Below are 14,492 nucleotides of genomic sequence, written 5' to 3'. Positions count from 1 at the left end.
CACTTAGTAATCTGTGGGCCCACACACACATACACACCTAAAGCAGTCCTCTAAAGGCGGCAAAACTCACTTATTCAAGACCAAATAAAAAGTTGCAGGCCTGGTTCGACGCTAGAGTATGTTGTGGCTGGCCGCTTCACTCCTCAGTAAGCTAAAATAAAACTTGTGTTATCTCAATGTCAGTGGTTACTCCAACCGTCATGGGTGCAGGTATGGTCCATAACAATGTCTCTCAGCACAGTCACTGTCTTCTCCTCCCACCTGGCCAAAGTAGATAGAGTGAAACTCTGGTTGCTCTAAGCTCAAACTTGGCTGTCCTCTTGTGTCTTATTTGTGGAAAACAGCAGACTTCGACATCCACAGTTCAACTGGAAAAGTTAAACGTAGGCCCCGTTTAAACGACAATGCTTGTGGGTGAAAACGACAAAATATTTTATCAGATATGCCTTTCATTTAAATGCCGTTTTTGGGGCTTAAAAACGCAAAAAAGTGAAACCCCCCTCCAGAGTGGAAATCTTAAAAACACTCCACCATCGCGTTCCTGTCTAAAGGGTAAAAACCCAAAAGTGTGCTCCGATATGCCAGAGCCCATCCCTTGGATACGATATGTGTGTGGATATGTCTCCGCTCCAGGTACAGGATACTGTTGAAGAAATTCGGTCCATATGTCTATATATTTGGACTGGCAGGACTCCCAGTCCAGGCCCTCTTGTGCCTTTGTGGTTTTATAACCTAAAGATGTTTGGAGCAATAACTGCACCTCCCTGTCTGTCCAGACAAAATTGTCAGTTTTTACTCGCTTCTTCGCCATGTTTTGGTGGCGTGCTACTAGGGAGAGAAGTAGAAGGAAGGTTCTAAGCAAGCGCGCAGACTTTGTGGTGTTGAACACATTTGTGTTCAATTGTCCGTGCAGAAACACACTTCACGTTGCTCCACAGAATGTTAGAATTAACCCCATAAAAGCTGGTTTTGACAGTAGTTTCTAGTAACATATTGCCTTTACACAAACAAATGAAAACAAAACTAAACTCCTACTCTTAATGAACTAATAATGCTATAACATGAATTAAACACTGTACTTTTTAAACAAATACACATCACATACTTTTTAAATGATCTTTTTAAACTAAACCATATTTAAATGATTTTAACACTATTTATAGCATAACATATTTATTTATGTTTTTTAACTGGGTTACAAAAATAACACGCCAATAGCCAGGCAAAAGACAACCGATGAGCAAAAATTGAGGCTACAAAAACTAAAATGCAGAAAAAGTAGCGTGAGTAAAGAAAAAGTAAAGACTCGAACAAAGAAATAAAATGACAGAGAGACAAAGAAGATGTCCAAGAGGACATGTAACTAAGAAGAAAATAGAAGTAGTCAAGAAGAAGTGTAGAGAAGAAGTGAGCGCTTGATGCACGCTGCAAGGCATATAATTTCAGTGCTCCGGGAGTGTCTTGACAAACAGACCTTCGCGCACATAGAATGATTTACAGGTGAACGCTGTGATTTCATCTTACAGAGAGAAAACATTAACTAATGATTGCATGTGATGGACTTATCTGCTTTTCACTATGGTCAATCACATATATTTTAAATGGTCAAATTTAAATGACATTTCAACATCGTTCACACCATGCATCAGACACCTTTTGATGAATGATGACAACATTCTTCAATACTCATACTAACATATATGATAACTAATAGCACAACTAACTAATAGAAAAAACAAAACAAGGAAAGGCAGATTATATTTGGTAAATTAAGTGTTACCAATTATAACTGTCTCATGTCACATATCTGAAACCTAACTGCTTCTAGTCTCTAAATGGCAGTATGGTTCCATGGTGGAAACTCAGAAAAACTTTCTAGGAGAATGAAGATCATAATTTTGTCATTTTATAAGCTAGAAACACTGATACCATACAAATTATGAGTTTAATGCTGTAGGAACATCCAACATTGAATCAAACATATAGATTGCAGATACATATATTCAAAAATGACATTAACATTTACTTGCAGGTCATGGAAAAATATACTGAGGCTCCATATTCAAAAAGAACACAGTTTTCTTTGAAGGGCTGTTAAATAACATTAAGACAATGATGGAAGAGATTATTTAGTCATTTCATCACTTATCACAGGGAACTGGAAATTTTTGTTTGGAAAGTGTTCCAAGAAGAGGTGATGCAACAGAGTAGAAAACATGATCCTGTCCCACCTTTTTTGAAAAGTTTTGCTGGCATCAAATTCTAAATGAGTATATGATTTTCAAAAACAATTAAAATTCTCAGTTTCAACATTTGATAATAAGACTAAGACTTTTATTGATCACACACAACACAGCATGCATATGCTATGCTTCAGTTAACAACAACACTACATGCACTGCCATGCTTAGGTGAAATTGTTTCTTCTGCATTTAACCCATCCTGGAAGTCCATCCTCCATGGCAGACCAGGAGCGGTGGGCTGTCAGCAGACCCTGGAGACCCAGTTCCTTCTTGTCACCATTGCTCAGGTGGTGATCTTCTTGCATGTTTTTAGTGGGTTTATTTTTTATGGAGGATACCCCAGGTGAACATGGGGAGAACATGCAAACTCCACACAGAAAGGCCCCTTTCCTCAAGCAGCAGGCACCGAAGGCATGGTGGAGGACACGCCCCCACCTTCTGGCTGTGAGGCGACAGTATTACCACTGTGTCACTGTGCCACCCCGATATATGTGCTATTTTTGCAAATAATCACATTCTGTTTCAATTTACCTACATTTTACACAGTGTCCCAACTGTTTTGGAAAAAATGGTCTTATATTAATGTTTTTGTAAAGATTAGCATTAGCTAACATAAAATAGAATCAGAATCAGAATCAGAAAAAGCTTTATTGCCAAGTACGATTTTACACATGCGAGGAATTTGTTGTGGTGAGGTTGGTGTATACTATAAAAAGAGTACAAAATATAACAATATAAATATATATACACAAGTCTGTTTTTTGTTTGTTTGTTTTTTCTGGAAACATAGTCTTGTTTTTCAGAAAGAAGTCCATGTTGAGCGTTAATGTAACGCATAGAGCTGTATCTATGTCAATGTGACAAGATGAGGCAGAGGTGGAGTGTGAAGAGTGCCGGGGGGGTTCCGGGCCTTGTTGATAAGGCTGACAGCAGATGGGAAAACAATGTTCTTGTGGCGTGAGGTTTTGGTCCTGATGGACCACAGCCTTCTGCCAGAGGGAAGTGACTCAAAGAGTTTGTGTCCGGGGTGAGAAGGATCAGCCACAATCTTTTCTGCACCCCTCAGGGTCCTGGAGGCGTACAGGTCCTGAAGAGATGGGAGATTGCAGCCAATCACCTTCTCTGCAGACCGAATGACACGCTGCAGTCTGCCCTTGTCCTTGGCGGTGGCAGCAGCGTACCAGATGGTGATGGAGGAGGTGAGGATGGACTCAATGATGGCTGTGTAGAAGTGCACCATCATTTTCTTTGGCAGGCTGAATTTCTTCAGCTGCCGTAGGAAGTACATCCTCTGCTGTGCTTTCTTGATGAGGGAGCTGATGTTCGGCTCCCACTTGAGGTCCTGGGAGATGATAGTTCCCAGGAAGCGGAAAAACTCCACAGTGTCAATAGTGGAGTCACAGCGGGTGATGGGGGCAGGTGAGGCTGAGTTCTTCCTGTTGTCCACAACCATCTCCACTGTCTTTAGAGCGTTGAGCTCCAGGTTGTTCTGGTTGCACCAGGTCACCAGATGGTCAACCTGGGATAGCTTCTCCTGAAGCAGAGTTGGGGTGATGGTGTTGAAGGCAGAGCTGAAATCCACAAACAGGATCCTAGCGTAGGTTCCTGCGGAGTCCAGGTGCTGGAGGATGAAGTGGAGGGCCAAGTTGACTGCATTGTCTACAGACCTGTTGGCTCTGTAGGCAAACTGCAGGGGTCCAGGAGAGGGTCAGTGATGTCTTTGAGGTGTGAGAGCACAAGGCACTCAAAGGACTTCATGACCACAGAGGTCAGGGCGACAGGTCTGAAGTCGTTAAGTCCTGTGGCCCTTGGTTTCTTGGGAACAGGGATGATGGTTGAGGACTTGAAGCAGGCTGGCACGTGACATGTCTCCAGTGAGGTGTTAAAAATGTCTGTGAACACTGGAGACAGCTGATCAGCGCAGTGCTTCAAGGCGGACGGGGAGACAGAATCCGGTCCAGCTGCTTTCCCTCTCATGGATGGAAAGAGTCATCACTGAAGTGTGTGTGTGTGTGGGGGGGGGGCTTTAAGGTGGGCATTGGTGGAGGTGACTGGAGCTGGAGCTGGAACTAGATTATTTATCAAATTTAGAAAGCAAGCAAGTCTGATGGTTGACAGAGAGACACTTGCAGTTAGTGACTATACCTTCTTTGCTTTGCCTGGAAAGTTCCAACACGTGTTATTTCACAGCTAGACATGAAAAACAGATGTAAGTGGGAAAAGAAGGATTCACCGCACACTCTGCAGTTATCTGTGTAGCTGACCATGAGCTTTTACCAAGGCATTTTTGTACATAGGGAATAGCTTGCATGCACATGGGCAATGTCTTTTACAGAAAAAAAATTGTTTGATGTATTGGAGCTTATTGAGAATTTTTGAACATGAACCTTGGAGGAGACTGTTGTAGTAGTCCAGACGAGAGGTGATGAAGGCATGGGTTTCTGCAGCTGTGGAGGAGAGGGATGGCTGTAGGTGGGCAATGTTCTTGAGGTGAAAGAAGGCTCTTGTGGTGATGTGCTTCATATGCTGGTTGAAGGAGAGGGTTAGGCTGAAGATCATGCCAAGATTTCAGATGTGAAGGGATGTTACAACCCCTAGCTCGTAGTGGGAAAAGGGAAGCAACATAAACCAGTTGTAATTGGTTAAACAAAGTTATTTATTTCGAAGGTAAGGTAAATGATATGTACAAACAAAAAACACCAGAGGCAACTCTAAAGGAAAAGGGTGCTGATAAATCAAAAAACAATCAAAACCAAAAGAGGGCTCTCTGGAACTATCTTACTTTGTCAAACAAAAGAAACCGTCCAAAAATAAAACCCTCTCTGCTTAACTAAAACGGGACAAAAACAGCAGATCAGCACCCCTTCTTCCTAGTGTACGCTAACAGAACTTCGCTACCGCGGTATCACTAGTGAGATCAGAGTTTTGAAGCTGGCCCTGGCCCAGTCCTTCACCAACTACAAAAATGCCTCTTCACAAATTATGACCACACACAACAAACGTCTGGCGCGCTGCTCCTCAGCCGCCCCGAGTGCCGGTCCGCTCAAGCCTTTCAGCATCCCGTCCCCGATTGGCGCCTGGTGATTGGTGAACAGGTCCGACTCTGCACCAATGCCGCGAGCAGACAGCCGAAGGTGGGAGGTGGGAGGCGAAGGGAGATCACACTTGCAGAAGCCAATCCCACACCGAGGTCCGCTCCGCCTGCTCCGCACACACACTCCTCAGATGCACGGCGGGTTAGACCAAAAAAAAAAAAGGGGGGAGGAATGTTGGTGGCCGTAACAAGGGAGGTAGATACTGTGGGGCTGTCGATATTTAGGATGATGTTATGGGCAGATTTAGAGAGTGATTTGGTCCAATAATGATGATTTCTGATTTGTCACAGTTGAGTCTGAGGAAATTGTCTCGAAGCCAGGATTTTATTTCAGTGATGCAGTTTGTTAGGGTTGATTCGGTGGCAGCGGAGATTGTCTTGGTGGAGATGGGGAGCTGGATGTCATCGGCGAAGCCATGGAACTGGAGACCATGTCAGAAGATGATGTGACTGAGAGGAAAGAGGTACATCATAAGGAGGAGGGGGCCGAGGATCAAACCTTGAGGGAACAATGGGAGATTTGCAGTTATTGCCTGGGTCGGGGTGGTCTCGGGCGGCGCCCCCCGGTCATGAGCTGGGGGCCCTCTCAGTGTGGATGGCCCCCAAAGGTGGCTTACCCCTTATCTTGTCTGTATGGGCGTGTGTGCGGGTGTGTGTGTGCGTGCGTACGTGTCTGTGCGTGTGTTTCTGCATGTAGTTATGGGGGCGGGAGGGCTGTTTTTTTTTTTCTTTGTTGTTTTTAGCCTCTGTGAGGCACTTTGTGTTGCTTTTTAAGTATGAAAAGTGCCATATAAATAAATAAAGTTTTGAGTTATTGATGGAGACTGAATTGAAGTGAATTGAAGTCTGTCAGAGAGATATGATTTGAACTAGTTGGGTGCCAGTGATATGAAACGTAGTTTCCAGTTGGTAGAGAAGGATGGAGTAATTGATCATATCAAAAGCAGTGCTGAGGATGAGGAGGAAGGAGAGGAGGAAGTTGTGAGTGATTTTAAGAAAGGCAGTTTCAGTACTGTGCGGAATCTGGATTGAAATATTTTGTAAATGGTGGAGAGGTGATCTTTTAATTGTGGGGCTACAGCCCATTCCAGTACTTTGGAGTGAAAGGGTATTTTGGAGATTGGTCTGAAGTTATTTGAGGTGTCTGGGTTGAGTACAGGTTTTTTTTTAGAATGGGGGCGACAGCAGCAATTTTAAGAGGTGGTGGGACAATGCCAGTAGACAAGGAGGAGTTTATTGTTGTGGTGATCAGTGGGGAAAGAGCGGGAAAGCAGGCTTTGACAACGCAGGAGGGGATGGGGTCCAGGGTGCAGGTTTTCATTCCAGTAATGAGTATGGAGAGGTCTGTAGGGGAGACTGGGAAGAACTGAGATAGGAGTTGGCAGGATAAAGGGGGGGCAGGTGGTTTGAGGTAGAGAAGATGTGGTGGAGGTCAAGTTGCTGTAAATGTGATCTAGTTTGAAAAAATGAGAGGAAGGAGATGCATTTGTCAATTGTAAATGACTGGGAACTGCTGTCTGGGGGCTGAGGAGTTTGTTGATAGAGGAGAAGAATGCTTTTGGGTTTGCAGAGCCTGACTGAATCAGTTGAGAGTAGTAGGTGGATTGGGCATGGGAAAGGGCATCTTTGTATTGCTGCAAGTGGTGTTTGAAGGCTTCCAAATGAACTGTGAGACCTGTTTTGTTGTGGAGTCTTTTGAGTTGCAGGGCAAGAGTTTTTTATCAAGCAGAGTTCGGAGGTGTACCAGTGAGCAGAGTGATTGAGGAAACTGTTTTGGTTTTGATGGGTGCAAGCCGGTTGAGGCAGGAGGAGAGAGTACGGTTGTAAAGTCAGTCAAGGGAGAAGTGGACATTTTGTCAGAGAGGGAGGATGTGAGCAAGGTAGGGGAAACAGAGTTGAGTTTAGGGAAGGTAGTCCAGCGTTTTTGCTTTGGCATTGGGGTGGGAATGTCGATGATCATGGTGATGGCTAAGTGGTCACAGATGGTGAGGTTGGAGCCAGAAAGGTGATGCAGGCCCTCATAGAAAAACCACATGAATTTCACATGTGATTTTGCACATGTTAAACATGGGAAACATGTGGTTTTGGAACATTTTTCATGGTGTAATGTGTGAAACCCATGTAAATTCCTATGTGAAACCCATGTGATCACATGTGAAACACATGTGGTACCACATGTTACAACATGGTACCCATGTTACCACATGTATCCACATGTGAAACACGTGTGGTACCACATGTTACAACATGGTACCCATGATAAAACAAATCACATGTGAAATTCATGTGGTTTTTCTGTAAGGGGGGTGAGTCCAGTGGAACAGACAAGGTCCTCAATGTGGATGTTGAAATCACCAAGTAGGAGGACTGAAGGGGAGAAAGAACAGAGCTGGGTCAGAAAGTCAGAGAAGTCAGAGAGAAATGATGAGTGAGGTTGGGGGTTGGGGTAGAAAACTGGCATAACTAAGTAAATACCAGATGTTCAACTGAGGGAGCAGGTGAGATGGGGATGGCTGGTTTTGATATCCTTTCTGTGTATTATGGCTATTCCACCACCTCAGCCCTCGGTGTGTGATTTGTTGATATATTAGTATCCATTTGGTGTAGTGAGGTTGAGTGATAGATAATTCAGTGGTTGTTGCATTGTTTCAGTGAGACAGAGAAAGTCCAGTTTATTATCTATTGGCTGGCTGCCGTCTCCATGTGGCAGGATAGGTGGTGAGATGTCCAGGAGATTGTTGCAGGCAACAGGAGCTGGTCAGATGAAGCCGGGAGGATCAAGCAGAAAGCAGAGGAGAGGTGGTGGAGCAGCAATACAAAGCTGGTGTTTCAGGTGTGTCAAAAGGTAGGTGAACACATACTTTACACAGGGATCGTTGATCCAGGCAACAACAACAACAACAACAACAACAACAAAAAACACTGGCACAAAGAGCGTTACTTTCAAATGAAATACATAATGCAGGCCTGTTTGAATCCTTCCATTATTTGTGGAAACATTTTTTTTCTAAAGTAGCCCACTTGAAAATTGATAAAACATATAGCTGCAGCATATTCACTTTAAAAAGAACTATATATATATATATATATATATATATATGCCAGTTTATATTTAATTATGAGTCTATTTAAGTGTGCAGTCATGGTGTATTTTAACAGTGAGACAGAATATCAAAAAATAAATAAATAAATAAAAAATCTGAAACACATTATATAATGATTATAAATTGATTTGCATTTGGTCGTTTGAAATAATTATTTGATCCCCACCAACCAGCAAGAATTATGACCCCCACAGATCAGTTAAGTGCCCATGAGGCCCACAAATCAGTGCAGTAACTTTAAGAAAGTTCTCCGAATCTCAACTTGTTATAAGTTTAAAAAGACACCTGTCACAGAATCAATCTCTTGCATTCAAACCTCTCCATCACTATGGGCAAGACCAAGGAGCTGTCAAAGGATATCAGGGACAAGATTGCAGACCTGCACAAGGCTGGAATGGCACAAGGCTACAAGACCATCAGCAAGAAGCTTGGTGAGAAAGAGACAACTGTTGGTGCGATTATTTGAAAATAGAAGTAATACACAATAACCATCAACTGCCCTCCCTCTGGAGCTTCATGCAAGACCTCGCCTCGTGGGGTAAGGATGATCATGAGAAAGGTGAGGGATCAGCCCAGAACTACTTGGGAGGAGCTTGTAAATGATCTCAATGCAGCTGGGACCACAGTCACTAAGACAACCATTGGTAACACACTTCGCCATAATGGATTGAGATCCTGCAGTGCCCACAAGGTCCGACTGCTTAAGAAGGCACATTACAGGCCTGTCTGAAGTTTGTCAATGAACACTTGAATGATTCAGATAAGGCTTGGAAGAATATGCTGTGGTCAGATGAGACCAAAATTGAGCTCTTTGGCATCAACTCGACTCGCCGTGTTTGGAGGCAGAGAAATGCTGACTATGACCGCAAGAATACCATCCCCACTGTCAAGCACTGAGGGGGTAACATCATGCTTTGGGGCTGTTTCTCTGCTTAGGGTATAGGAAGACTTCACCGCATTGAGGGACCAATGAATGGGGCCATGTACCATAGAATCTTGGAGGGGAACCTCCTTCCCTCAGGAAGAACATTGAAGATGGTTTGTGGATAGGTCTTCCAGCATGACAGTGACCCAAAACATATGACCAAGGCAACAAAGGAGTGGCTAAAGAAGAAGAACATTAAGTTCATGGAGTGGCCCAGCCAGTCTCCAGACCTTAATCCCATAGAAAATCTGTGGAGGGAGCTGAAACTTTGAGTTGCTAAGCAACAGCCTCGGAACCTTAAGAATTTGGAGAGGATCTGTAAAGTGGAGTGGGCCAAAATCCCTCCTGAGATGTATGGAAACCTGGTGACCAACTACAAGAAACGCCTGACCTCTGTGCTTGCCAACAAGGGTTTCTCCACCAAGTACTAAGTCATGTTTTGCTTGGGGATCAAATACTTATTTCAATTGATCAAATGCAGATTACATTTACAACCTTTATATAACATGTTTTTTTTTCTGGATATTTTGTTGATATTCTCTTTCTGTTAAAATAAACCTACCATAAAAATTATAGACCATCCATTTCTTTGTGAGAGGGTAAACTTACAAAATCAGCAGGGGATCAAATAATTATTTCCCCCACTGTATAAATATAAATTTGCAAAATAATAGCCTATTAAATGATAGCTTTCTTACTTGATTAATGATATTTCTGTTCCTGAACATCCCTGCAGAGCTTCTGTATCCCGGCTGTAAGACAAGACTTTAATCTTTACACAGGACTGTAAACTGTCATCCATGAGGCCAGAGCAATGTTTGCTTTCTATGTAGTCCATGCTGGAGAAAACCTGCTCACATAAGTATGTGGATCCAAAGATCAACAGGACTCCAAGTGTATACTTTTTCATTTTCATACAGATGTTGGGAAGGGCATTCCATATTTCAAACACCAGTTTGTCGGGTTTGGGGGGGGGGGGGGGGTTTCAATATCGCTTCATTTGTGCTTCTGAGCAAGAATACCCTTCTGTTGAGCAACATCAAGATCAGCTGTCAGGCTTTTAAACTTAGACACCCTTCTGGCCGACACCCAGATATGTCGGCCAGCTCAATTTCAAGATCGGGTTGACTTACACCTGCAAATGCAACCATGTTCAACAGGGATGGATCCATGTTAAAGGGAGTGACAGGGAAGGATAATGTGCTTTTTTCTTCTCTGGACTCACAGAATCTTTCCCCAAATGCAGTTTGCATTGCGATGATTGCACATTGTAAATACTCACAATTTATCTGATTGTGCGCTTCTTTAAACTCTCTCAAAGAGGGGAAGTGAGACAGCATACCGTTCTGTACTTCTGTGGCAAACACTGTCATCTTGCGCTGAAACGAACCTCCTCCAGCATCTGAAGGGCTGTGCTTCCTTCCCCTGAAGACTTTTGCTCAGTGTGTTAAGGTGCGCTGTAGTATCCACCATGAAGTGCAGCTTTTCCAGCCACCTGGCTGTTCAAATTCAGGATAGGTGAGTCCTTTGACATCAGATTGCCATCAGATTTTGTTATGCAGCAGGAGATTCAAATATGCACTTTTGACTTCTTCAAATAATGAAAGAATTATTAGTAATTTAACCCTTTTGCCATTATTTTGTCCACTATCTGAATGACAAAGTTCATCACCTCTGCATTCCAGAGGAAAGGTTTGAGTGCAGAGCGCGTCTTGATGCAGAATGCAGTGAAACATTAGCTGCTTTCTTTCCAATGACTTCTGAAGTAAAGTCATAAACCCCTTATGTGCTCCTATCATACTCGGTGCCCCATCAGCAGCCACTGACACCATGTGGGTGGTGTTCATCACTTTGGCATTTAAACAATCCAACACAACCTCACAGATGTCCTCCCCCCATGTTTGGCCCTTTACTGGTATCAACTCAATGATTTATTGCTGTGGCCCAGTAGAGTTCACATATCTGCATAACAGCTCTGTTTGCTCAATATCATTTACATCTTTTGACTCATTACAGGCGAGTGAGTACGTTGGAGCCAAATTAATGTCCCTAATTTGTTGACTGGTTATGTTTCCTGCCATTGTTATGGTCCTTGACAGTCTTCACAGGGAGAGGCACATCTCTAATTTTCAAAACAATTTCCCATTTGTTTTTGAAGTCCAAGAATAGATGCTCTAATATTTTAATAAACAATTCTTTCATATAATCTCCATCTGTGAACAGCTTCCCCTGCCTGACTATCTCCTGGGCTGCCACAAAACTGGCAGCAGTAGTTGATATTGTTTGCTGCAGCAGCATGTGAGAAACTACACACTGGTTTACACCTGCAGACATCTCACCACCATCCCTGACACCAGCACCCTCTTCATCCCCCTCCACTGCACATCACATTTCTCTATATTCCTTTCCCCCTTCCTCAGTCAACAGTAGCCACCCCCGAGTCCACACCCCAGCCTCTCCAGAACAGCAGATCAGGTGAGGAAGGAGCTCAAGAAGATGAAAGCAAGGAAGGCTACAGGCCAGGATTGCATCAGCTCCAGACTGCTCAGAGACTGTGCAGATCAGCTCTGCAGGTCATTTTGCACATTTTCAATGAGCCTCAGTCTGGAGAGAGTTCTAGCCCTCTGGAAAACTTCCTGTATGGTTCTAGTCCCTAAGACTGTGCATCCCAGAGAGCCCAGGGCTGGTAGGCTTAACTTCTCACCTAATTAAGACCTTGGAGAGGATCATATTGCCACCTCCGTCATCTGGTGAGCAGTGAGCTGGACCCTTTACAGTTTGCAGATTGATCAGGCATTGATGTCGATGACGCAGTCATCTATCTGCTCCACCAATCTATTTCCAACCTGGAGAACACTGGGAACACAGTGAGGGTCATGTTTTTTGATTTGTCCAGTGCTTTCAACACATTCCAACCATCACTGCTCAGGGGCAAGCTGGAAGGAGGTGAAGTAGACTGCCACCTGGCTGTATGGACCAGTGCTCTCTCTGGACTGGACTATTAACACAGATGTCCTGTACAAGAAGTGATAAAGTCGTCTCCACCTGCTAAGAAGACTGAGGTCCTTTGGGGTGTGTAGGGCACTCTTAAAAACATTTTATGACGGTTGTGGCATCTGCAATTTTCTACGCAGAAAAAAACTGGTCAGGTGAGCTGGCTGTGTCTTGGACTGCCCTCTGGACACAATTCAGGAGGTGGGTGACATCAATGGGTGACATCAATCATTGACAACCCATCTCACCCACTGCATGAGACGGTGGGGGCCCTAAGTTGCACCTTAAGCAGCAGACTGCTGCATCCACTCTGTAAAAACGCAACACTACCGCAGGTCCTTCATTCCAACTGCGATCAGACTGTTCAACCGTAATATTGTTTAGTGTAGCACTGTGTTTTTATATCTCAACACCTTACCGTAACATCCATGCAATATTGAGTGCAATATTTGCCAATTTCTTCAATATTACATATTTTCATCTTGTTTGTACCAAGTCTATGCATATACATAATTTTTTTTTAAATACTGGGTTACATATCTTTTTATCTACTGTGCGATAGTGCTGACGTGCTGAGGTAAAGGTATTGTCTCACTTCCTGTTTCCGGTTGCTGTGTTAGTAGTAGCGTACGTCTGTCGCTCTTGCTTGTCTGAATGTAATTTGCTCTTTTTGTTACACTGGTTTATCATCCACTATTACAGTAACATTAGTTCTGCTTAAGCACTCCTAAGTCTGTGTTTTTAGTGACCGGTAATTTTGATTTTACTTGTTGACGCGCTTGTCTGCTCCGCTAGCTACACAAGTTTAGCCTAGCAGCTAGCAATGGCTTCTCTCTCTCCCTCTCCAGCTCTCTCTTGCCTGGTGTGTCAGATGTTTACCTACTCCTCTGCTTCCTTCAATGATACTGGTACATGTAATGAATGTAGTTTATTTGGTGAGTTGGGGGCAAGGCTTAGTGAATTGAAAGTGTGGTTCCACACCATGGAAACCAAAGCATTAGCTGTAGTTAGCCAGACCCCCATAGCCAGTATGGACCAACCAAGTGCAGCTCTGGCTAGCCATCCCTTGACAGCTCCTGAGCAGCCGGGAAACCAGGGAGGCTGGGTGACTTTTCAAAGGAAGCATAGTACTGAGCTGGAGCCCACGTTTCACCACCAACCACTTCATATTTCCAACAGGTTCTCCCCACTCAGCAACACACCTGCTGAGAAATCAACTCTGATTATTGGCAGCTCCATTTTGAGAAACGTGAAGTTAGCAACACCAGCGACCATAGTCAAATTCCTGCCAGGAGCCAGAGCAGGCCACGTCAAATCAAATTTGAAACTGCTGGCTAAGGATAAGCCAAATACAGTAAGATTGTTATTCACATCGGCGGTAATGCTACCTGGTTACGCCAATCAGAGGTCACTAAAATTAATGTGGAATCGGTGTATACGTATGCAAAGACGATGTCTGGCTCTGTGGTTTCTCTGGACCCCTGCCAAATCTGACCAGTGATGACATGTTTAGCTGCATGTCGTCATTCAATCGCTGGCTATCGAGGTGGTGTCCAGCAAATGGTGTGGACTTCATTGATAATTGGCAGACATTCTGGGGAAGACCTGGTCTGATTAAGAGGGACAGCATCCATCCCACTTTAGATGGAGCAGCTCTCATCTCTAGAAATCTGACCGATTTTATTAATGAACCAAACCCGTGACAACTCAAAGTTGAGACCAGGCGGTAGAGCTGCAGTCTTACATGCTTCTCTGCACTTTCATTAGAGCAGTTACACACCCAACACTCCATAGAGACTGTGTTTGCCCCCCGACCACATAAGCTACAGACAAGAGGAGTTCAACATAAAGAGGGCTGCCCACTGGACTCCATCGAGGAGGTGGCGGACAGAAGGATGTTAGCCAAACTGACATCATCATGATCATGAACAACTCCTCCCACCCCCTGCACCACACTGTGAGGACCTTGAACAGCTCCTTCAGCACAAGACTTTTACATCTCCAGTGCAGGAAGAAGCGCTACCGCAGGTCATTCCTGCCCACAACCATCAGACTGTATAACAGTGCACAATAACATCTACTCAAATGCAAGTTGTACTGATCACATCTCACATTTTTCCCGTTTTCATGCG

General features: G+C 43.9%; 1 pseudogene; it reads left to right on the top strand.

Moving 5' to 3' along the window:
* The first annotated feature begins 13,183 nt into the window (after positions 1-13,183).
* LOC143324061 (uncharacterized) lies at positions 13,184-14,063 on the top strand (annotated as a pseudogene).
* The last annotated feature ends 429 nt before the right edge of the window (positions 14,064-14,492 follow it).

Source organism: Chaetodon auriga, chromosome 1 (genome assembly GCF_051107435.1).
Source record: "Chaetodon auriga isolate fChaAug3 chromosome 1, fChaAug3.hap1, whole genome shotgun sequence".
Lineage (NCBI taxonomy): Eukaryota > Metazoa > Chordata > Actinopteri > Chaetodontiformes > Chaetodontidae > Chaetodon > Chaetodon auriga.
Note: the sequence above shows the minus strand (reverse complement) of the source record. Positions and strands in the feature narration are given on the sequence as shown.